We start from the raw sequence: 26553 nt of genomic DNA on the forward strand, positions 1-26553 counted from the left end.
ATATCTTGAACTCTGGGATTGTGATACCTCCAGTTTTGTTCTTAAGATTGCTTTGGCAAAAAAAAAAAAAAAAAAAAGTTGCTTTGGCTATTTGGTGTGTGTGTTGTGGGGGTGGTTCTTCACCAATTTTACTATTCTAGTTCTTTGAAAAACTTTGTTTTCTGTTACGGATGGCATTAAATCTATAGATTGCTTTGGGGAGTATAGACATTTTAATATTATTTGTCCTCCCAGTCAATGAGCATGGAATATCTTTCCATTTGTGTCCTTTTCAATTACTTTAATCTGTGTGTTAGTTTTTGGAGACTTTTACCTCCTTGGTTAAGTTTTTCCTAGGAACGAACTAGGGGTGGTGGAAGGGGAGGAGGGCGGGGGGTGGGGGTGACTGGGTGACGGGCACTGAGGGGGGCACTTGACAGGATGAGCACTGGGTGTTATTCTGTATGTTGGTAAATTGAACACCAATAAAAAATAAATTTATTATAAAAAAAGTTTTTCCTAGGTATTTTATTGTTTTGGGTGTATTTGTAAATGGCATTGTTTTCTTAATTTCTCTTTCTGCTATTTTATAATTAGCGCACAGAAATGTCTTAATTTCTGTATTTTGATTTTGTATCCTGCAACTTCACTGAATTAGTTCTAGTAGTATAATGGTGGAGCCTTTAGGGTTTTCCATATATAGTGTCCTCTCATCTGCAAATAGTAAAAGTTTTACTTCTTCCTTGCCAATTTGGATGCTCTTTCTTTTCTTCTTTCTTCTTTCTCTCTGTCTTGGCTAAGATTTCCGGTACTATGTTGAATAAAAGTGGTAAGATTAGACACCCTTGTCTTGTTCTGTTCTTAATACAAAAGCTCAATTTTTCACCATATGATGTTAGCTGTGTGTTTTTCATACGTAGACTTTATTATGTTGAAGTATAGTTTCTCTAACATGAATGGATGTTTTACTTAGATGCCTTTTCTGCATCTACTGAGATCATACAGTTTTTATCCTTTCTTGATAATGTGATCACAAGTCACGTTGACTTGTGACTATTGAGCCACATTTGCATGCCTAGAATAAATCCCACTTGATTGTAGTGAATGATTTTTTTTAAATGTACTGTTGAATTTGGTTTGCTAATAATTTGTTAAGGATTTTTGCTTCTGTGTTCATCAGAGCTATTGGTCTATAGTTCCCTTCTTTTTGGAGTGTCTTTATCTGGTTTTGGTATCCTGTAATGAATTTGGAAGCTTTCCTTCCTCTTCTGTCTTTTGGAATAGTTTGAGAATAGGTATTAACTCTTCTTTTTTTTAAGATTTTATTTATTTATTCACGAGAGACACAGAAGGCAGAGACATAGGCAGAGGGAGAAGCAGGCTTCATGCAGGTAGCCCAATGTGGACTCAATCCCGGAACTCTGGGATCATGCCCTGGCCCAAAGGCAGATGCTCAACCACTGAGCCACCCAGGCATCCTTTAACTCTTCTTTAAATAATGCAACTGTAAGGCCTTGGTCCTGGAGTTTTGTTAGTTGGGAGTTTTTTGATTACTGATTCAATTTTATTGCTAGTAATCTATTCAAACTTTCTATTTCTTCCTGATTCAATTTTGGAAGGTTATGTTTCTAGGAATTCATCCATTTCCTCCGGGTTGTCCAATTTGTTGGCATGTAATTTTTCATAATCTCTTATCCTTTTTATTTCTGTGGTGGCAGTTATTTCTCCACCTTTGTTTCTGATTTTGAGTCTTCTCTCTTTGTGTGAGGGACTGTTTCCTCATTTTTAAAAATTAATTTTTAAAATTTCCAGTATGATTAGCATACATTGTTATATTTGTTTCATATGTTCAATATAGTGACCAACAATTGTATACGTTACTCAGTGCTCATCATAAGTGCATTTTTTAAGATTTTATTTCTATGTCATCTCCACACCCAACATGGGGCTCGAACTCACAACCCTCAGATCAAGAGTCGCATGCTCCACCAATTGAGCCAGCCAAGTGCCCCATGTATTCTTAGTCCCCTTCACCTATTTCACCCATCCCCCCACTTATCTCCCCTCCGGCAAATCAAAACTACAATGAGATATGACTTTACACCTGTCAGAATCAAAATAAATACAAGAAATAAAAAGTGTTAGCCAGAATGTGTGTGTGGGATGGCAGGGGAAGGAATCCTCACGCACTGTTGGTGGGATTACAAACTAGTGCAACCACTGTGGAAAACAGTATGGAGGTTCGTCAAAAAATTAGAATTTCCATATGATCCAGTAATTCCACTACTGAATATTTATCCAAAGAAAATGAAAACTCTAATTCAGAAAGATATATGCATCCCTATGCTTATTGAAGCCTTATTTATAGTAGCCATGATATGGAAGTAACCCAACTGTCCATAAATAAACAAATAGATAAAGGTAAAGGCCCTTCTCTCTCTCTCTCTCTCTCTCTCTCTCTCTCTCATTCTCTCATTCTCAGTGGTGGGAGGTGAGTATAGCTAAAGATTTATCAATTTTATTGATCTTTCAAAGAACCAACTCCTGGTTTCATTATCTGTTGTATTTTTAGTCTCTATTTTATTTCTGCTCTAATCTTAATTTCCTTTATTCTACTCTTGTTTTGTTTTTCTTTTTTCTATCTACCTTAGGTGTGAGGTTAGGTTGTTTGAGATTTTTCCTGTCTCTTGACCTAGGCATCTGTTGATATAAGCTTCCCCCCCCCCTTTTTTTAAGCTTTCCTCTTCTAACAATTTTTGCCTCATCCCAAAGACTTTAAACTGTTGTGTTTTTGTTTCCATATACTTTTTAACTCCCTCTTTGATTTCTTGGTTGACCCATTCATTGTCTAGTACCACGTTGTTTAGCATCTATGTGTGTGCATTCTTTTCAGATTTTTTTCTTGTACTTGATTTCTAGTTTCACGCTGTTGTGGTCAGAACGACACATGATAGGATTCAATCTTTTTTAATTTAAGACTTTTTTGTGGCTTAATATGTTATCTAAACTGAGAATGTTCCATGTGCACTTTGATGGCTTTTTTTTTTTTAAGATTCTTTTTTATTTGGCAGACAGAGTACAAGCAAGGGGAGCAGGAGAGGGAGAAACAGGCTTCCCACTGACCAAGGAGCCCAATGCAGGGCTCAATCCCAGGACCCTGGGATCATGACCTGAACCAAAGGCAGATGCTTAACTGACGCCTGATGCACCCAGGCATCCCCCATGTGCACTTTGAAAAGAATGTGTATTTCACTGGTTTTGGATGGAATATTCTTTTTTTGTTGTTTTGTTTTTGTTTTTGTTTTTGTTTTTTGTTTTTGTTTTTTGGGTTTTTTTGGATGGAATATTCTAAATATATCAAGTCCATCTGGTTAAATGGACCATTCCAAGCCGTTATTTCTTTGTTGGTTATCTGTCTGGATGATCTATCCATTGGTATAACTGGGACGTTAAAAGTCCCCAACTATTATATTACTGTCCATTTCTTTTATTAATGTTTAATAGTTACTTAATGCATTTAGATACTCCCATGTTACGTGTACAAATATTTATAATTCTTACATCATCTTTGTTAGATTGTTGCCCTTATCATTACGTAGTACCTCTCTTGCTCCAGTCTTTCTTTTAAAGTCTGTTTTGTCTGATGGGAGTATTACTCCCCCAGCTTTCTTTTCACTCCCATTTGTAGGGTTTATCCCTCAACCCCAGAACCACTGTGATAGATTGTGTGATCATTCAGCTGATGAAGATCTTGGGATCTGGAAGCACATTCTTGGGATCTAGAAGCATTCCCTTTGCAGTATAGATACTGTAGTAGGCAGCTTGGTAGATGACAATACCCTGCACAGACACATTGGAGCCTTGGTACAGGTCCTTAATCCCATCAGATTTGTAGACCTTAACCAGGCAGTCACTGAGGCCTCTGAATTCCCTGTTAACTCAGCTTTGCCCACATCAGCTGATGGACAGATATGGGCAAAATCAAGAGGATACACAAAACAAGGATGTGGCCCCAGCAGCATCACCCGATGCCAAATTCCTTGAAAAGTAGCACCAAAACTAGATTCTCTTGTCCACATCACCTGGGAATATCTGCTTGTATTTTTCTTTGAAGGCAAAGCTAAGAGCCTGGGTGGGGAAGTATCTGATGACATTGGCCAGGTTACTATGACAGAAGGACAGGATTCCCTGCTCCTTGGAGATATGAACCATGCAGTCTAGAGAGTACTCTTGTATTGCTTATCTGTGGGTATGCTTGCTGGCATGCTGCACCTATAGCAGCAGCCTGACCCTCTCCATAGGTACTACCTCAGTCTTAGGAGATGGCCATTGCCACTCCACCCACCAGGAAGTCCTTGGCAAAGGACACAGTGACTTCTGTCATGGTGAAAGGAAAGAGGAGGTAGGCAACTATGGGACTACGATATGAACCAGCCGGGGCTCCCAGATTCTGGGCTCATTCTTTTTTATGACTGAGTCCTATTCCATTGTATGTGTTGTATACACCATATCTTCTTTATCCATTCATCTATTGATGGACACTTGGGTTGCTTCCATCATTTGGCTGTTTGTAAATAATGCTGCAGTAAACATAGGGGTGCATATGTCCTTTCAAATTAGTGTCTTTGTACTCTTTGGGTAAATACCCAGTAGTGAAATTACTAGATCATATAATAATTCTATTCTTTTTTTAATGTGGATTTTTCCCCCAGGTTTATTGAGAAATAATTGATATACATTACTGTATAAGATTAAGGTATACATGAAGGTTTGATTTATGTATATTGTGAAATGATTATTGTATTATGTTCAGCTAACATCCATCATCATATAAACACAATAAGAAACAAAATTAAAAAATTCTCCTTGTAACTAGAACTCTTAGATCTAGTTTCAACAAATTTCTTATATATAATATAGCAGTGTAAGCTAGAGTCCTTCTGTTGTACCCCGTATCTCTAGTACTGACTTATAACTGGAAATCTGCAAATTTTGACTCCCTTCCTCCAATTCCCCCTCCCTGCACCCTTGACCTCTGGCAACCACATGGCTGATTTCTTTTTCTATGAGTTGTTTTGTTGTTGTTGTCTTTTAAAATTCAACATTTGGGTCACACAGAATTCTTTTTTTTTTTTTTAATTTTTATTTATTTATGATAGTCACACAGAGAGAGGGAGAGGCAGAGACACAGGCAGAGGGAGAAGCAGGCTCCATGCACCGGAAGCCCGACATGGGATTCGATCCCTGGTCTCCAGGATCGCGCCCCGGGCCAAAGGCAGGCGCCAAACCGCTGCGCCACCCAGGGATCCCACAGAATTCTTTTAAAAATTATTTTTTATCATAATAACTGTACTCTTTAATCCTCATCACCTATTTCTTCCATCCCCCCCAACCTCCTTTCTGATAACCATCAGTTTATCTATAGTTAAGAATCTGTTTCTTGGTTTGTCTTTTTTTCCTTTGCTCATTTATTAAATTCCACATATAAGTGAGATTATATGGTATGTGTCTTTGTCTTATTTCACTTATTATTGTACTGTCTAGCTCTATCCATGGTGTTGCAAATGGAAATATTACATTGTTTTCTATGGTTGAATAATATTTCATTGTAAATATATTACCACATTTTTATCCACTCATCTATCAATGGATGCTTAGGCTGCTTTCATAGCAGCCTATTGTAAGCAACAAACAAAGGGGAGGGGTACATGTATCCCTTTGATTTAGTGCTTTTGTATTTTTGGGTAAATATCTAGTAATGTGATTACTGGATCATAGGGTAGCTCTATTTTTTAATTTTTTAAAGATTTTATTTATTTATTCATGAGACACACAGAAAGAGGCAAAGACACAGGCAGAGGGAGAAGCAGGCTCCATGCAGGGAGCCTGACAATGGGATTGTATCCTGGGTCTCCAGGATCATGCCCTGGGCTGAAGGCAGCGCTAAACCACTGAGCCACCCGGGCTGCCCTCTATTTTTAATTTGAGGAACTTCTATACTGTTTTCCACAGAGGCTGCACCAATTTGCATTCTAACAACAATGCACAAGAGTTCCTTTTTCTCCACATCCTCACCAATGCTTGTTTTGTTTTTTATTTTAGTCATTCTATCAGGTGTGAGGTGATTCTCATTGTGATTTTGGTTTGTATTTCTCTTATGAATGATGTTGAGCATCTTTGCATGTGTCTGTTGGCCATCTGGATGTCTTCCGCCCATTTTTTAATTACTTGCTTTTTGGGTGTTGAGTCATATTAGTTCTTAATATATTTTGGATACTAACCCTTTTTCAAATATATCATTTCCAGGGAACTGAGTGGGGAAAAATTAGGGAGACAAACCAAGAGAGACTCCTAACTCTGGGAAACAAAAGATTGTGGAAGGGGAGGTGGGTAAGGGATGGCGTAACTTGGGTGAGGGACACTGAGGAGGGCACTTGATGGGATGAGCACTGGGTGTTATATGTTGGCAAATTGAATTTAAATTAAAAATGTAAATTAAAAAAGAACAAATGTCACTTGTGAATATCTTCTCCCATTCAGTTGATGGGTTTTAGTTTTGTTGATTCTTTACTGTGCAGAAACATTTTATTTTGATGTAGTCTCAATAGTTTACTTTTGCCTTTATTTCTCTTGCCTCAGGAGATATCTCTAAAAAATAATGTCATGTAGCTGATGTCTAAGACCTTACTCCTGTGCACTCCTCAAAGATTTTTATGGTTTTGGGTGTTACATTTAGATCTTTAATCCATTTTGAACTTATTTTTGTGTATGATGAAAGAAAATGGTTCAGTTTCATTCTTTTGCATGTAGCTATTCAGTTTTCCCAACACCATTTGTTGAAGAGACTCTTTCCCATTTTATAATAATTCCTCATTTCTCAAAAATTAATTGACCATATAACCATGTGTTTGTTTCTGGGTTTCCTATTTAATTGATCTATGTTTCTATTTTTATGTTAGCACCATACTGTTATGATTACTGCTTTGTAATATAACTTGAAATCTGGAATTATGATGCCTCAAGTTTTTCAAAGTTGCTTTGGTTGAGATCTTTTTTGGTTCCATACAATTTTAGGATTGTTTGTCCTATTTCTGTGAAAAATGCTGTTGGTATTTTGATAGAGATTGCACTAAGTGTGTAGATTTACTTTGGGTAGCATAGACATTTTAACAATCTTTGTTCCAATCATGAGTATGAAATGTCTTTCCATTTCTTTGCATCTTGAATTTCTTTCATCAATGTTTTATAGTTTTCAGAGTACAAGTCTTTCACCTCTTTAGGTTTATTTCTAGGTATTTTATTGGTTTTGGTGTGATTGTAAATGGGATTGTTTTCTTAATTTCACTTTCTGCTGCTTCATTAATACTGTATAGGAATACAACAGATTTCTATACATTGATTTTTTTTATCCTGCAATTTTACTGAATTTATCAGTTCTAGTAAATCTTTAGGATTTTCTACATATAGTATCCTTAATCTACAAATAGAGTTTTCCTTCTTCCTTACCAACTTAGATACCTTTCATTTCTTTGTCTACTTGCTATGGCTAGAACTTTGAGTACTATGTTGAATAAATAGTGAGACTGGACATCCCTGTCTTATTCCTGATATTATGGCCTTTATTATCTTGAGGTATGTTCCCACGAGAGCCACTTAGCAGAGGCTTTTTTTTAATATCAAGAATGGATATTGTACTTTGTCAAATGCTTTTTCTGTATCTATTGAAATGATCATATGGTTTTTATCCTTTCTCTTATTGATGGTGGTATATCATTTGATTGTTTTACAAATATTGAACCATTCCTGCATCCCAGGAATAAATCCATTTGATTGGGGTGTATGATTTTTTTTAAAGTATTGTTGGGCTTGATTTGCTAATATTTCTTATAGTTGAATAAAAGCTTCCAACCCCAGACCTCTCTGTTATCTATACCGCCAGGTACAATGATTATTTCTGAATAAATCTGAATCAGTAAAGTGGTAAATCAGTAGAGCTTCTGTTATTTTAAAACAATGAAATGAAAAAATCAGGAATCTTAGTAGGAAACTTAACAAGTCAAGTCTTATCAGGTTGGCTTCCTGACCTGCATTCCATCTCTGATAGGAAGCACTGCTCCTTATTCATAGGTGCTGGGGCACCCCCAGCTTGGACTGTAGCTGGGTCAGCAGGTCCAGGCAGGAGTGGCCCTTGGTGTGATTGGTGCCTGTGATTGATGTCCAAATACTTCTCTTGACATATTTGATTATTTGCTTGCTGGGTCCCCATGTGGAAAAATCAAAGATTATTCACCAAATTCTTCCTTAGAGTTTATGTGAGAAAATATGGACAGAATGACCATATCTGACTGCAACTTTTTTCATCTATTGTGCTGTGCATGCAGTGGCCCAAATCCTTCATGGAATGCTTTGGTGAAAACAGAATTAAGGCCTCCAGGACATGCAAACTAACCTCTGCTGCTTCCCTGGCAGGTGGAAGGTCCCACAGAAGCAGAACAGGCATTGACCACCTCACAGCATCTGGAGATATGTTTTTGAGCTACATCATGACCAAGTTTTCAGCTCAAGGTTAGCTGCATCACACTAAATAGATAGAGTGCTTTCACATTGGTGATAGACATATCTGTAATTGTTATAGCTATTTTGAGAATTTCTACTTCAAACTACTCAAATTCAAACTATTTGGAAGTTTTTTCCTAATATTTCTAATTTAAGATGTATGCTATAAAATATCCAGATAACTCACAAGAAAACATAGGGAAATTAAAAATTGGTCAAATATACTTTCCCTTGGAATATATCCAATGCCAGAAAATATTGACATGATAATGATATGATTCTAGCTATTTCATATATGATGCTGAATATGCTATGGCCAAGCCTTCCATGAAGTGCTTTTGGTGAAAACATAATAGGTTCTCTATGACCTCCTAAATGATTGGAAAATACATTTGCTACAAAATCTGCAACAGTTGTGGGAGCAGACACTGGTCCTACTTTGAGATCACTGATGCCGTGTATAAGTTCAGAATATTCACCCTCGGTTGTAAATGGATTTGTCTGAATTTTAACTCAGCCCTCTCTGAGTCCAGAAACCACATGTAGAATATATTTATGAACTTTGTCCTCATGTACATGAAAGGAAGATATAAAATTTATTGATTAAATCATACATTCACCATCTAAAATGAATTTGGTACATATTTAACAAAGGCAAATATGAACATGTTAAATTAACATCAGAAAGATTTACCATCTGGTTTCTGTTTTTTCTAATATTTAAAAATGCAGCTTTGCCACATGACTTCAAATGATGTGATTCTGGATTATTTAGAGTGCTTCTACCCCAAAAAATTTGAGGACACCAGCAATTGCTTAAACATTAAAATTATTTTCTACAACAGGGTTATGAGCTCCAGAGGTTCAAGGGCTAATTAACCATATCAAAAACCTCATTAAAATCCAGAAGTTCTTAATTTTTATTTTCTGTTACAGAGTACACCCTCATTATCACACTCTCACCAAAGAAGTAGAAAAGCCAAAAGAGGAAAACTCCATGGTGTATCCTCTTTAAAGTACAAGAACATAATAGGCTATTCCTCATGACCCCAACACAACTCTTGTGTGGGAAACAAAAGCGGAAGAAGAATTATTAAATTTTCTTACTACCTATACAGCGCATTGACAAGTCCTTGAAACAGGTAGAGTGACATTCCTCTAAGGACTTAACTGCCTCCATGTTAATACTTCATTACGAACAAAAGGCAATCTTAGCCTGACCCTCAGGATCCTGTATGTCTACTTTAATGTATAAAAATTCCTTTAGAAATGCCCTTTATCCCTAAACTCCCAAGATACATATTGGAAATCATCCCCCAAGCATATACATCTGAAGGGTTTCATGACTTAGAGGGTAATAAATTACCTTTTCCCAACAATAGCTAGCCCCCTCAAGGTCCTGGGAACCTTGCTTCCAAAATTCCTCAGAGATCTATGCTCTCCCAAAATCCCTCCCAACTTGAAAGTACATAATAGGCCACTCCTCATGACCCCAGTGCAGCTCTTTCTGTCCACCTTTAATCAAATCACCTTTTTTGCACCAGAGACATCTCAAGAATCCTTTCTTGGCCATCAGCTTCAAACTCTAACATCTTTCCTACATCAATACTAGAACTCTGATAAAGAGGAACATGTAAAAAAAATGATAGCATTTCAATAAAAGTCACAATCTGGTACCCTGTAAGTCATTGTTACATAAGATATAAATTCAATGAATTATATATCAAAAGATGTTACAAATTTGAAATGCCAAATAACTATTCCCATTTTCTAAAATATAAAGAATATCTTAATGATTTTAATTATTTCATAAATATTATATAATTGCAAATCATCTTAACAATAGGAATCATTTGGTTTTAGTCACTTGGTAAATAGATGTTTTCAGGCATTAATAAGCAACAAAAATTCACAAGACTAGTGGCCCACCATATAACATACACATTTATGTATTCTAAGCATGTCTCTAGAAGGGGGACTAGGTATCCAGGGAAAAGAAATGTGAAAGAGAATTCTATTTTAGAATTTTGTACTATAGTGTGACTATTACATATGAAAAATAAGATGTTTAAGGCAAGAGTTAAAATCTAACTGAAAAACAGTCATTCCCATTAATTTAGATATTGTCCGGGACTACTTTCCTGCTGTAATAGGGATGAAGGAGAGAAAGCAAGCTGAGGACAAAGCACAAACCCACAACCCCCAACCCCAGGTGGGATACCTGTGACATTCCTCAGACATTCCTGGCTGCCCTAAAGCTAAGGGAAGGAAAAACAAATGGTTAAACTTATAGAAGTTAAAGTCCTGCAAGACATGAGCCTCCTTCAGTTTATAAATATCTTAGCAATTTTTGAAAAAAAGCTTTCTTGTCAATAACCTAACTTCCAAAAGGAAATGTAGATAAAATTAAACATCCTTATAATCTGCAGCTCACTGACAAACACTTGAGACAGGCAGAGTAGAATGTTCCTCCAGGAAGCTCCCAACTGTCTTAAGGTTGCTTTTCTCTCTAATAAGGCATTAACATTAACAATGGCAAAGGCTCCAGTATCTTGTAGGTCCTCTTTAGCCTATGTAAGTTCTTTTGAAAACTTCCCTTTTCCTTACCACCCCCAACTCTCCCCCAAGTATATAATCAGTCACCCCTTACAACCCAGGTGCAATAAGCTCCTTCTGCCCACAGGTCCTGGCCCCATGCTCTAATAAAACCACCATTTTATTAGGAAGACCAACCATAAGAGACTCCTAACTCTGGGAAACAAACAAATGGTTGCAGAAGGGGAGGTGCATGGGAGGACAGGGTAACTGGGTGGCAGGCATTAATTAAGGAGGGCACTTGAGTGGATGAGCACTGGGTGTTTAAATTAAATTTAAATAAAATTAAATTAAAACTACATAAAACCACCATTCTGCACCACAGACTCAAAAATCTCAAGAATTTTTTCTTGGTTGTCTATTCTGGACCTCACCCCACCAAACCTCACCTACATTCAAAAACTACATCAATAGCAAAGATGAGTAGATGCAATAGAGACCATATGACAAGCAAAGCTGAAAATATTAAGTTAAACCATGTTTTAAAGCGTAAATGAATGAAATTTTTTTTAAAAAACACCCTGTCCTTTAGTGATTAAAATATAAATACCTCCAAAAATATACATCTGGAATAAAATTTCATTCAGAATCCAAATTTTTCAGAAATTTTTAATCCTTAAATGGAATCATTGATTCAATGATTAAAATATCAAATTCTTCAAAAGTACTTAACATCAATACAATTTCAATCAGACTCTTAATTTTTTCAATTGCTGGAAAGATAGAGTAGAAGGGATGAGTGAGCTCCGGAGCCATGGACATATTGAGACCAATGCATATATTGCAACTCTCACCAAAAACAACCTGACACCAGCAGAATAGGTCTTCCACAGCTAGTCCTAGACATAGGCCACATGGAAAAGGTAGAAAGGGTAAAGATGTAATTGGGAACCAAACAAAGGAGCAAATGGCCACCAATTTTCTTGCCCTCCTCCAGCCTAGATAGCCAACTGCTTGTGGGAACAGAGAACTGAACTGAAGAAAAAAGAGGCTAGGCATCAACAGAACAGGCAACACACATTGTTTTCAAGTGCATGTTGAACATTGTCCGTTAGAGATAGACTAACCAAGAAAAAAACAGAACTCAAAATCAGAAATGAAAGAGAAGTTACAACTGATACCACAGAAATACAAAGGAACATGAGAGACTATGAACTATGAACAATTAGTTATATGACAATAAACTGAATAACCTACAAGTAATGTATAAAACCCTAGAAACCTACAATCTTCCAACTAAATCATTAAGAAACAGAAAATCTGAATAGATTACTAGTAAGGAGATAATAAAAATTGTTTTAAAAAACCAACAAATAAAAGAGACCAAAGACTCCAAGATGACATCAGTCACACCAACAAAGGAGAAGGAGCTCATTGATGTCAAAATCAGAGAGCTGCCAAGCTGGATACTGACGCAAGATTTCACCACTGAAGGCATTGCTGGAGTGTTTCTATAGGTATTAACAAGTATTTCAATGTAAAGAAAAGGAGCATTGCTGGGATTTCTATTGTACTAGCAGTATATGTGTTTTTCAGCTACTCCCATTCTTAAGGAACTCAAACGTGAGTGGCTGCACAAATAACACTGAAGAGGGCCCAGGATAGAATGTGCACTCTATATTCCTGACCATGACCTTTGCCTGGCATTCCAAATCCTTTCATGTCCTAATTGAACATTAACATCCAATAAAAGATGACTGGCACATGGGGTGGGGGGGCTCCCAACAAACAAAGGTCAAAGACCAGATGGATTCACGAGTGAATTCTACATTCAAAGATTTAATACCTATCCTTCTCAAACCCTTCCAAAAAATTGGAGGGAATGCTGCCAAACTCATTTAACAAGGTCAGCATTACCATGATACCAAAACTAGACACACTAAAAGAAAAGCAAGTTGCAGGCCAATATCCTTGATGAACAAGGATGAACAGAGATGTAAACATCCTCAACAAGGTATCAGTAAACTGAATTAAAAAAAAACAAAACAAAAGGATCACACACCAGACCAAGAGGAATTCATTCCAGGGATGCAAGAATGGTTCCACATCTGGAAATCAGTGTGCTAGATAACATTAACAAAATTAAAGATAAAAATCATATTTCAATACGTTCAGAAAAAACATTGGACAAAGTACCATTATTTACGATAAAAACTATCAACAAAGTGGGTGTAGAAAAAACATACCTCAACATAAGAAAGGCCATAAATGACAAACACAGAGCCAGTACCATGCTCGATGGTGGAAAGCTGATAGCTTCTTCTATAAGATAAGGAACAAGACAAGGATGCTCACTCTCCTCACTTTTATTCAACGTAGTATTGGAAGTCTTAGTCACAAAAATTTCACAAGAAAAATGAATAAAAAGCATCCAAATTTTAGGTATTTCCATGGCATGGACCATGGAAATGTGGTAAAAAAAAGCAAGCAGATGAACATATGGGAAGGAGGAAAAGAAGAAAAGAGAGGGAAATAAGTCATAAATGACTCTTAATGATAGAGAACAAACAGGGTTGATGGAGGGAGATGGGTATTAAAGAAGGTACTTAGGATGAGCACTGTTATATGTAAATGATGAATTACTAAATTCTACTCCAGAAACCAATATTGCATTGAATGTTAACTAATAAAATTTTCAAAAAGTCAATTTAAAAAAGTTTTAGGGGCACCTCTGTCCACTGAGCATCTGCCTTTGGCTCAGGTCATGATCCCAGGGTCCTGAGATCAAACCCCATGTCTGGCTCCCTGCTCAGCAGGGAGCCTGCTTCTCCCTTTCCCTCTGCCATTCTCCCTGCTTGTGCTCTCTGGCTTTATTTCTCTGTCAAATAAAATCTTTTTTTTTTTAAAGAAAGCTTTAAAAAAATTATAATTGTTCCCAAATCCAAGTAACTCCATTTAAAAAAATAGGCAGAAGACAAGAATAGACATTATTGAGAATGTGGGCCAAGAGTCTCCCTGTTGGAAAAGAGAATTATATATAAGGAAGTGGAAAGGCTAGAATAATCTGTGGTATTAGATTGGAATTGAAAATATCAAGTGATGGCTTTTAACATAAATAGAAGATACACATAGATATGTATAAGCATATGGATATGTATAGATGTTTAAATATATACCTATATATTTTCACATATATACATATATACATAAATACATATGCATTATATATACATATACATTATGCATATAATATACATATATTTATACAACATGCACACAAATAAGTTGCTAAGTGTGTACATATTTATGTATAGTCATATGTATAAATACACATATTTTTTACTTTGTTAAGAGAAAACCCCAGAAAAAAATTGTTCCCAGTATCAATAAATACCCCTAGCATCTAGAGTTGGTTTATATATATATATCATTAAAAAGTAAGTGACAGTTCTTAGAAGAAATGGCTGATTCCACGGCTGAGGCAAGAAAAGGACAGAATGAATCCGAATCAATTTATTGTGCCAGAAGTAGGGAAATGCTCAAAAAATAAGGGACACCTGTCAATAGGATATAGAAGCACATCAAAGAGACTCCTAGCCTGATCTAGGATAATTTGAAAAACATAATATAGTAAATGAATTTGAACTCTTTGATTAAAATAAGATTTCATGAATCCATGCTGAAATAAAACATAAACAAGTGGAAAGGAATATACAAACTCTTGCTTACAGTAGAATGCCAGCTATTACATATAGAAGGAACAATGGAATTAGAAAATTCTCCGTTTTGCAATCATTGCAGTAATATAATTGATCAAAGTATCAGTTGCTGCTAAAGTAGTCAGTGGAATTTTGATAAGAACAGGATAATAATATACTTTCAAAGTATCTCCCTACAAATTACTTAATTAAAAAGGGTAAGATAGCAACTTGACAGTGAACCAACTTGTCAGACAATGCTTTAACCAAGTCATCCCAGTTAATACAATTCATAATGGAGGCAAGTCAACATACTATTCCTTTTGCTATGATGTACTGAGAAAAACATGACATAATTTATACCAAAAAAATAAATAACCTTGATCTAATCCTAACGAAGTACCCGTCCAACCTATTTGAAGAACATTCTGCAAAATTCTACAAAAGAGTTGGCCTTCATGCTTCAAACTCGTCAGTTATGAATGACAACGAAAAACAAACTTCTAGATTAAAGGAGACTAAAGAGGACAGAGGTAATTCTACAAGGTGATGGCATTGGATGATCCTGCACTCAGTTTCTCCCGCAGACACACCAAAGCCACAGCTATATATGGCTCATTTTCCCTCCGAAAAAGATCTCAAAACTAAATGATCCTCTTCTCAAAAAGAAAAAAAATATATAAATACCACATCAAGGGATCCCTGGGTGGCTCAGCGGTTTGGCGCCTGCCTTCCGCCCAGAGTGTGACCCTGGAGTCCCAGGATCGAGTCCCACGACCGGCTCCCTGCATGGAGCCTGCTTCTCCCTCTGCCTGTGTCTCTGCCTCTCATGAATAAATAAATAAAATATTTTTTAAAAATACCACATCAAGGGGATCCCTGGGTGGCTCAGCGGTTTCGCGTCGGCCTTTGGCCCAGGGTGCGATCTTGGAGTCCCGGGATCGAGTCCCACGTCAGGCTCCTGGCATGGGCCTGCTTATCCCTCCTCCTGTGTCTCTGCCTCTCTCTCTCTATGTCTATCATGAATAAATAAATCTTAAAAAAAAAAATACCTCATCAAGATGGATAGGAGAGGCAAAGGCACAATCTCACTGAAAATGCCACCGATGGCATGGAAACCCAAAGTAGGGAGGGATCTCACAGTCCACACTTCTTCTAGAGGAGTGTAGAGTTGATGCTCACACATCAAGCACCCCAACCCCTGGGATCTGCACTGGAGAGATGACTCCCCAAAATATCTGGCTTAGAAAACCAAAGGGACTGACATCTAAGGGACCTAAATTTTCATAGGAAACTGAAATTCCCCTTTAAAAGGGCTTGCATGGGGCATCCCCAGTGGCTCAACGGTTTAGCGCCTCCTTCAGCCCAGGGCCTGGTCTTGGAGACTGGGGATCAAGTCCCACCTCCGGCTTCACAGAAAATCAGTCTTCCTGTGAAAAAAGGCCTATTTACTTAGCCTGGAGATTCAGCCTGAGGGGCAGGCTTCAGCTTCCCACATATCCAGAGGCTAAGAAGATACTCTCAAAGAATGTTTGCAAGTAGACACCATCCTTGTGCACCCCCAGCCTCATTACAGCTTAACAAGACCTCCCAGAAAGGAGCTTATACACTTGCCTGGAGACCCAATTTTTGCAAATGTCACCTAGATGACACCTCCAGATATCTTGGTCTGCAGGCCAATAAAGATTACAATTATGGCCCCACAGGATTGTATATATTTGCATACTTAAAAAAAATTACTGCCTGGAGATTTGGTTTCCAAAATACTTGAAACAAATATTAAATAAGATTTCCTCCCTTTAAAAGAAAAGAAAATGAGTGAAAATATCAGTGAGGGTGACAAAACATGAGAGATACCTAACTCTGGGAAATGAACAAGGGGTAGTGGAAAGGGAGGTGGGTGGAAGGTTGGGGTGACTGGGTGATGGGCACTGAGGAGGACACTTGGCGGGTGTTATGCTATATGTTGGCAAATTGAACAACAACAAAAAACATTTCCTCCCTTTAGAATACTGATAACTCATGGCATACCCTCCACAATGGAGGCATATTAAAAAAAAAAATCAGGCAGTTTAGGCAATCACAAGGTAGAGAGGTAACAAAGTGCTAGGACAAAGTTGTACAAGAAGGACCATCACCTATGCAAAGCCACTCGCTTTAAGACGGATAGTAGGGCACCAGGATGGCTCAGTCAGTTAAATGTCCAACTCTTGGTTTCAACTCAGGTCATGATCTTATGGATCATGAGATTGAGCCCCACATCATGCTCCATGCTTAGCAGGGAGTCTACTTGAAAATTCTCTCCCTCTGCCCCACCCCTCCTCTTAAAAAAAAAAAAAAGACTGATAAAGGAAGTTGTTTGCCTAATACACAGAAACAGAATCAGGCAAAATGAAGAAACAGAGAAACATGTTCCAAATGAAAGAAAAACCACAGAAAAAGGCCTTAATGATATGTAGATACCAATCTACCTGATAATTCAAAGTAATGGTTATAAAGATGCTCACTGAACTCTGGAGAAGGATGAACAATCAACAAGAACATCAATAAGGAGAAAATGTAAGAAAGCACCAAACATAAGTCACAGAGCCGAAGAATATAATACCTGAATTGAAAAATACACTAGACAGTTTCAATAGCAGAGTGTATTAAAGAGAAGAATGAATCGGCAAGTGGGAAGATAAAGCAATGGAACTCACCCAGAGCAGCAAAGAGGAAAAAAAAAAGAGTTTTTAAAAATGAAGATAACTTAGGGCACCTATAGGACAACATCAGCATAATAAAAAGAAGAGAGAGAAAAGGCAGCAGAAAACTTATTTGAAGGAATAATGGCTAAAAACTTGTATAACCTAGGGAAGGAAACAGACATCCAGGTCAAGGAAACACAGAGAGTTCCAAATAAGATGAACCAGAAGAGATCCACACCAACACATATTATATTTAAAATGCCAAAAATTAGAGAGTAACCTAAAAGCAGCAAGACAAAACAAATTTTCAAATACAAAGGAAACCCCTCAAGGCTCTCAGCAGATTTCTCAGCAGAAACTTTGCATGCCAGGAGGAAGTGACATTATGTATTCCAAGTGCTGAAAGGAAAAACTTCCAACCAAGAGTACTTCACCTTTCAAAGTTATCATTCAGAACTTGAGGGTTAAAGATTTTTCCAGATGAGCAAAGCTAAAGTAGATCATCACTACTAAACTAGCCATACAAGAAATGTTAAGAGTACTTCTTTAAAGCTGAAAAGAAATACCACCAATTAATAACAAGAAAACATAGTAAAGTAAAAACCTATTGGAATAGGTAAATATATAATAATGGTAGCAGATTAATCATTTATAAAGCTACTATGGAGTCTAAAAGACAAAAATAGTAAAATTAAAACTGCAATAGCTAAGGGATACATGAAATAAAAAGATATAAATGTTAAATCAAAAACATAAAATGTGGAGTGGAAGAAAAATGTGGAGTTTGGGAAGGTTTTTGAATTTAAGTTGCTGTCGACTTAAAATAGTTGGTTATAAACATAGGACAATATAGAAGAACCTCATGGTAAACATGAAGTTCTTGAAAACAGTATGGAGGTTCCTCAAAAAGTTAAAAACAGAACTATCCTATGACCTACCAATTACACTACTAGGCATTTATCCAAAGGATACAAAAAGAGTGATTCAAAGGGAAACATGCACCCCCAACGTTTATTGCAGCAATCTCCACAGGAACCAAAAAGTGGAAAGAACTCAGATGTCCATCAGTAGATGAATGGATAAAGAAGATGCGATAGACGATAGGCAATAGACGATAGACAATAGACGATAGACAATAGACAGTTGATAGATAGATAGATAGATAGATATAATGGAATATTGCTCAGCCATCATGGAGAATGAAATCTTGCCATTTGCAACAATGTGGATGGAACCAGAGGGTATTATGCTAAGCGAAATAATAGAGAATGACAAATAGCATATGACTTCATTCATATGTAGAATTTAAGAAACAAAACAGATGAACATAGGGGAAGGAAAGGGAAGACAAGATAAAAACAGAGGGAGACAAACCATAAGAGGCTCTTAACTATAGGAAACAAACTGAAGGTTGTTGGAGAGGAGGTGGGTGGAGGGATGGGGTGACTGGGTGATGGGCATTAAGAAGGCCACTTGATGTAATGAGCACTGGGTGTTATATGTAACTGCTGAATCTCTAAATTTTACCCCTGAAACTGATAATACACTATACATTAACTAAATTGAATTTAAATTTAAAAAAAAAATTTTAAGTGCTTCTATCTACATGAAAGAAAAAATAGTAAATACAGTCAAGCAAATAAGAAAGAAATGTATACATAACACTAAAGGAAGTCATCAAACCACAAGGGAAGAGGCAGAAAAAAGGAATAAAGAATAACTACAAAAACAGTCAGAAAAACAATGAACAAAATGGCAATGAAGACATATCAATAAGTTTACATCTAAATGAGCTAAATTCCCCTATCAAAAGACACAGAGTGGCTGAATGTATTTAAAAAGAAACACATATATGCTGCCTACAAGAAAAATCACTTCAGAAGTAAATACACAAAGAAGGGATGGAAAAAGATATTCCATGTAAAAGGAAATGAAAAAAAACCTGGGATAATTATATAAAATAGACTTTAAAACAAAGATTGTAATAAACCGAAAAGAGAGGCACTACAAAATGATAAAGGGGTCAATCCAGCAAGAAGATATAATATATATAAGTATATATCGATTAAAAGATGTTAAACTATCTTCACATTGCTTTCGTTAAGACTCTCTTTGTTTCATTCTTTTTTATGGCTAAGTAATATTCCATCATGTATATGCACCATATCTTCCTTATCCATTCATCAGTTGATGAACACTTGGGTTGCTTCCACATCTTGACAAAACAAACAAAAACAAAAAACAGACTTTAATACAGAGAACAAACTGCTGGTTGCCAGAGGGAAGTGGGAAATGGATTAAAAAAAAGGGAATTAAGAGGTACAAATTTCCAGGTGTAAGATACATAAGCCATGGAGATGAAAAGTACAGGGGAGGGGCAAGATGGCAGAAGAGTAGGGTCTCCAAATCACCTGTCTCCACCAAATTACCTAGAAAACCTTCAAATCATCCTGAAAATCTATGAATTCGGCCTGAGAATTAAAGAGAGAACACCTGGAATGCTACAGTGAGAAGAGTTCGCGCTTCTATCAAGGTAGGAAGACGGGGAAAAAGAAATAAAGAAACAAAAGGCCTCCAAGGGGGAGGGGCCCGCGAGGAGCCGGGCTGAGGCCGGGGCAAGTGTCCCCAGGACAGGAGAGCCCCGTCCCGGAGGAGCAGGAGCTGCACCAACCTTCCCGGCGGAAAGGGCCTCGCAGGGAGTTGGAGCAGGACCCCAGGAGGGCGAGGGGGGGCTGGGGGGGGCTCCGTGGAGGGGGCTGCGGGGCGGGAGCAGCTGGGGGGGGCTCGGGGGCGGCTCCGCAGAGGGGGCTGCGCGGCCGGGAGCGAATCCAACAGCGCAGGCGCCGGGACACAGCCCAGGATCCGGCCTCCCCCCGGGACAGGCAGAGGCCAGGAGGGCCCAGGACAGAGAGGACGCTCCTGCCCCGAGCTGAGCAGATCAGCGGCCCCGCCCCGGAGCCTCCAGGCCCTGCAGACGGAGAGCTTGGAGTTACTGCCGGGGCTGAATCCAGGTTTCCAGAGCTGGCCCCGCCACTAGGGCTGTTGCTCCTGGGGCCTCACGGGGTAAACAACCCCCACTGAGCCCTGCACCAGGCAGGGGGCACAGCAGCTCCCCCAAGTGCTAACACCTGAAAATCAGCACAACAGGCCCCTCCCCCAGAAGACCAGCTAGACGGACAAGTTCCAGGGGAAGTCAAGGGACAAATGCAATGAAACGCCGGGACACCTGCACCCCGATGTTTATAGCAGCAATGGCCACAATAGCCAAACTGTGGAAGGAGCCTCGGTGTCCATTGAAAGATGAGTGGATAAAGAAGATGTGGTTTATGTATACAATGGAATATTACTCAGCTATTAGAAATGACAAATACCCACCATTTGCTTCAACGTGGATGGAACTGGAGGGTATTATGCTGAGTGAAGTAAGTCAGTCGGAGAAGGACAAACATTATATGTTCTCATTCATTTGGGGAATATAAATAATAGTGAAAGGGAATATAAGGGAAGGGAGAAGAAATGTGTGGGAAATATCAGAAAGGGAGACAGAACGTAAAGACTGCTACTCTGGGAAACGAACTAGGGGTGGTAGAAGGGGAGGAGGGCGGGGGGTGGGAGTGAATGGGTGACGGCACTGGGGGTTATTCTGTATGTTAGTAAATTGAACACCAATAAAAAATAAATTAAAAAAATAAAGTACACAGAATCAGAAGATACTCCCCCGTGATTCTTTTTTCTTTTCTCTTTTTTCTTTTTTCTTTTTTGTTGTTGTTTTGTTTTGTTTTGTTTTGCTTTGCTTTTTGATTTGTTTCCTTCCCCCACCCCTTTTTTCCTTTCTTTTTCTTTCTCTTTTTCTTCTTTTTTTTTTCTTCCTTTTTTTCCCTCTTTCTCTTTTCTTTCCTTCTTTCTCTCCTCTCTTTTTCTCCTTTTCCCAATACAACTTGCTTTTGGCCACTCTGCACTGACCAAAATGACTAGAAGGAAAACCTCACCTCAAAAGAAAGAATCAGAAACAGTCCTCTCTCCCACAGAGTTACAAAATCTGGATTACAATTCATTGTCAGAAAGCCAATTCAGAAGCACTATTATACAGCTACTGGTGACTCTAGAAAAAAGCATAAAGGACTCAAGAGACTTCATGACTGCAGAATTTAGAGCTAATCAGGCAGAAATTAAAAATCAATTGAATGAGATGTAATCCAAACTAGAAGTCCTAACGACGAGGGTTAACGAGGTGGAAGAACGAGTGAGTGACATAGAAGACAAGTTGATGGCAAAGAGGGAAACTGAGGAAAAAAGAGACAAACAATTAAAAGACCATGAAGATAGATTAAGGGAAATAAACGACAGCCTGAGGAAGAAAACCTACGTTTAATTGGTGTTCCCGAGGGCGCCGAAAGGGACAGAGGGCCAGAATATGTATTTGAACAAATTCTAGCTGAAAACTTTCCTAATCTTGGAAGGGAAACAGGCATTCAGATCCAGGAAATAGAGAGATCCCCCCCTAAAATCAATAAAAACCGTTCAACACCTCGACATTTAATAGTGAAGCTTGCAAAATCCAAAGATAAGGAGAAGATCCTTAAAGCAGCAAGAGACAAGAAATCCCTGACTTTTATGGGGAGGAATATTAGGGTAACAGCAGACCTCTCCACAGAGACCTGGCAGGCCAGAAAGGGCTGGCAGGATATATTCAGGGTCCTAAATGAGAAGAACATGCAACCAAGAATACTTTATCCAGCAAGGCTCTCATTCAAAATGGAAAGAGAGATAAAGAGCTTCCAAGACAGGCAGCAACTAAAGGAATATGTGACCTCCAAACCAGCTCTGCAAGAAATTTTAAGGGGGACTCTGAAAATTCCCCTTTAAGAAGAAGTTCAGTGGAACAATCCACAAAAACAAGGACTGAATAGATATCATGATGACACTAAACTCATATCTCTCAATAGTAACTCTGAACGTGAACGGGCTTAATGACCCATCAAAAGGCGCAGGGTTTCAGACTGGATAAAAAAGCAGGACCCATCTATTTGCTGTCTACAAGAGACTCATTTTAGACAGAAGGACACCTACAGCCTGAAAATAAAAGGTTGGAGAACCATTTACCATTCGAATGGTCCTCAAAAGAAAGCAGGGGTAGCCATCCTTATATCAGATAAACTAAAATTTACCCCGAAGACTGTAGTGAGAGATGAAGAGGGACACTATCTCAAACTTAAAGGATCTATCCAACAAGAGGACTTAACAATCCTCAATATATATGCCCCGAATGTGGGAGCTGCCAAATATATAAATCAATTAATAACCAAAGTGAAGAAATACTTAGATAATAATACACTTATACTTGGTGACTTCAATCTAGCTCTTTCTATACTCGATAGGTCTTCTAAGCACAACATCTCCAAAGAAACGAGAGCTTTAAATGATATACTGGACCAGATGGATTTCACAGATATCTACAGAACTTTACATCCAAATTCAGCTGAATACACATTCTTCTCAAGTGCACATGGAACTTTCTCCAGAATAGACCACATACTGGGTCACAAATCAGGTCTGAACCGATACCAAAAGATTGGGATCGTCCCCTGCATATTCTCAGACCATAATGCCTTGAAATTAGAACTAAATCACAACAAGAAGTTTGGAAGGACCTCAAACACGTGGAGGTTAAGGACCATCCTGCTAAAAGATGAAAGGGTCAACCAGGAAATTAAGGAAGAATTAAAAAGATTCATGGAAACTAATGAGAATGAAGATCTCATTAGAATGGAGAATACAAGCATCCATTCAAAAACTGGAAAGAACTCAAATACAAAAGCTAATCTTACACATAAAGGAGCTAGAGAAAAAACAGCAAATAGATCCTACACCCAGGAGAAGAAGAAAGTTAATAAAGATTCGAGCAGAACTCAACGAAATCGAGACCAGAAGAACTGTGGAACAGATCAACAGAACCAGGAGTTGGTTCTTTGAAAGAATTAATAAGATAGATAAACCATTAGCCAGCCTTATTAAAAAGAAGAGAGAGAAGACTCAAATTAATAAAATCATGAATGAGAAAGGAGAGATCACTACCAACACCAAGGAAATACAAACGATTTTAAAAACATATTATGAACAGCTATACACCAATAAATTAGGCAATCTAGAAGAAATGGACACATTCCTGGAAAGCCACAAACTACCAAAACTGGAACAGGAAGAAATAGAAAACCTGAACAGGCCAATAACCAGGGAGGAAATTGAAGCAGCCATCAAAAACTCCCAAGACACAAGAGTCCAGGGCCAGATGGCTTCCCAGGGGAATTTTATCAAACGTTTAAAGAAGAAACCATACCTATTCTCCTAAAGCTGTTTGGAAAGATAGAAAGAGATGGAGTACTTCCAAATTCATTCTATGAGGCCAACATCACCTTAATTCCAAAACCAGACAAAGACCCCACCAAAAAGGAGAATTACAGACCAATATCCCTGATGAACATGGATGCAAAAATTCTCAACAAGATACTGGCCAATAGGATCCAACAATACATTAAGAAAATTATTCACCATGACCAAGTAGGATTTATCCCCGGGACACAAGGCTGGTTCAACACTCGTAAAACAATCAATGTGATTCATCATATCAGCAAGAGAAAAACCAAGAACCATATGATCCTCTCATTAGATGCAGAGAAAGCATTTGACAAAATACAGCATCCATTTCTGATCAAAACTCTTCAGCGTGTAGGGATAGAGGGAACATTCCTCAACATCTTAAAAGCCATCTATGAAAAGCCCACAGCAAATATCATTCTCAATGGGGAAGCACTGGGAGCCTTTCCCCTAAGATCAGGAACAAGACAGGGATGTCCACTCTCACCACTGCTATTCAACATAGTACTGGAAGTCCTAGCCTCAGCAATCAGACAACAAAAAGACATTAAAGGCATTCAAATTGGCAAAGAAGAAGTCAAACTCTCCCTCTTCACCGATGACATGATACTCTACATAGAAAACCCAAAAGCCTCCACCCCAAGATTGCTAGAACTCATACAGCAATTTGGTAGCATGGCAGGATACAAAATCAATGCCCAGAAATCAGTGGCATTTCTATACACTAACAATGAGACTGAAGAAAGAGAAATTAAGGAGTCAATCCCATTTACAATTGCACCCAAAAGCATACGATACCTAGCAATAAACCTAACCAAAGATGTAAAGGATCTATACCCTCAAAACTATAGAACACTTCTGAAAGAAATTGAGGAAGACACAAAGAGATGGAAAAATATTCCATGCTCATGGATTGACAGAATTAATATTGTGAAAATGTCAATGTTACCCAGGGCAATATACACGTTTAATGCAATCCCTATCAAAATACCATGGACTTTCTTCAGAGAGTTAGAACAAATTATTTTAAGATTTGTGTGGAATCAGAAAAGACCCCAAATAGCCAGGGGAATTTTAAAAAAGAAAACCATATCTGGGGGCATGACAATGCCCGATTTCAGGTTGTACTACAAAGCTGTGGTCATCAAGACAGTGTGGTACTGGCACAAAAACAGACACATAGATCAATGGAACAGAATAGAGAACCCAGACGTGGACCCTGAACTTTATGGTCAACTAATATTCGATAAAGGAGGAAAGACTATCCATTGGAAGAAAGATAGTCTCTTCAATAAATGGTGCTGGGAAAATTGGACATCCACATGCAGAAGAATGAAACTAGACCACTCTCTTTCACCATACACAAAGATAAACTCAAAATGGATGAAAGATCTAAATGTGAGACAAGATTCCACCAAAATCCTAGAGAAGAACACAGGCAACACCCTTTTTGAACTCGGCCACAGTAACTTCTTGCAAGATACATCCACGAAGGCAAAAGAAACAAAAGCAAAAATGAACTATTGGAACTTCATCAAGATAAGAAGCTTTTGCACAGCAAAGGATACAGCCAACAAAACTAAAAGACAACCTACAGAATGGGAGAAGATATTTGCAAATGACCTATCAGATAAAGGGCTAGTTTCCAAGATCTATAAAGAACTTCTTAAACTCAACACCAAAGAAACAAACAATCCAGTCATGAAATGGGCAAAAGACATGAAGAGAAATCTCACACAGGAAGACATAGACATGGCAAACACGCACATGAGAAAATGCTCCGCATCACTTGCCATCAGGGAAATACAAATCAAAACCTCAATGAGATACCACCTCACACCAGTAAGAATGGGGCAAATTAACAAGGCAGGAAACAACAAATGTTGGAGAGGATGCGGAGAAAAGGGAACCCTCTTACACTGTTGGTGGGAATGGAAACTGGTGCAGCCACTCTGGAAAACTGTGTGGAGGTTCCTCAAAGAGTTAAAAATAGACCTGCCCTACGACCCAGCAATTGCACTGTTGGGGATTTACCCCAAAGATACAGATGCAATGAAACGCCGGGACACCTGCACCCCGATGTTTCTAGCAGCAATGGCCACAATAGCCAAACTGTGGAAGGAGCCTCGGTGTCCATTGAAAGATGAGTGGATAAAGAAGATGTGGTTTATGTATACAATGGAATATTACTCAGCTATTAGAAATGACAAATACCCACCATTTGCTTCAACGTGGATGGAACTGGAGGGTATTATGCTGAGTGAAGTAAGCCAGTCAGAGAAGGACAAACATTATATATTCTCATTTATGTGGGGAATATAAATAATAGTGAAAGGGAATATAAGGGAAGGGAGAAGAAATGTGTGGGAAATATCAGAAAGGGAGACAGAACGTAAAGACTGCTAACTCTGGGAAACGAACTAGGGGTGGTAGGAGGGGAGGAGGGCGGGGGGTGGGAGTGATTGGGTGACGGGCACTGGGGATTATTCTGTATGTTGGTAAATTGAACACCAATAAAAAATAAATTTAAAAAAAGTACAGCATAGGGAATATAGTCAATATTGTAATAACGTTGTGACAGGTGATGACTACGTTTATCACAGTGAGCGTTTGTGATGTGCAGAATCGTCAAGTCAACATGTTGTATACCTGAAACTTAATAGAATATTGCATGTCAATTATACTCCAGTTTTTAAAAAGGCTATAGAAAATGGATACATCAA

General features: G+C 38.2%; 1 pseudogene; it reads right to left on the bottom strand.

The window, feature by feature from the left end:
• Positions 1-3651: 3651 nt before the first annotated feature.
• Positions 3652-4363, bottom strand: LOC119864609 (annotated as a pseudogene).
• Between the last annotated feature and the right edge of the window lie 22190 nt (positions 4364-26553).

The sequence above is a fragment of the Canis lupus genome, chromosome 20, assembly GCF_011100685.1.
Source record: "Canis lupus familiaris isolate Mischka breed German Shepherd chromosome 20, alternate assembly UU_Cfam_GSD_1.0, whole genome shotgun sequence".
Lineage (NCBI taxonomy): Eukaryota > Metazoa > Chordata > Mammalia > Carnivora > Canidae > Canis > Canis lupus.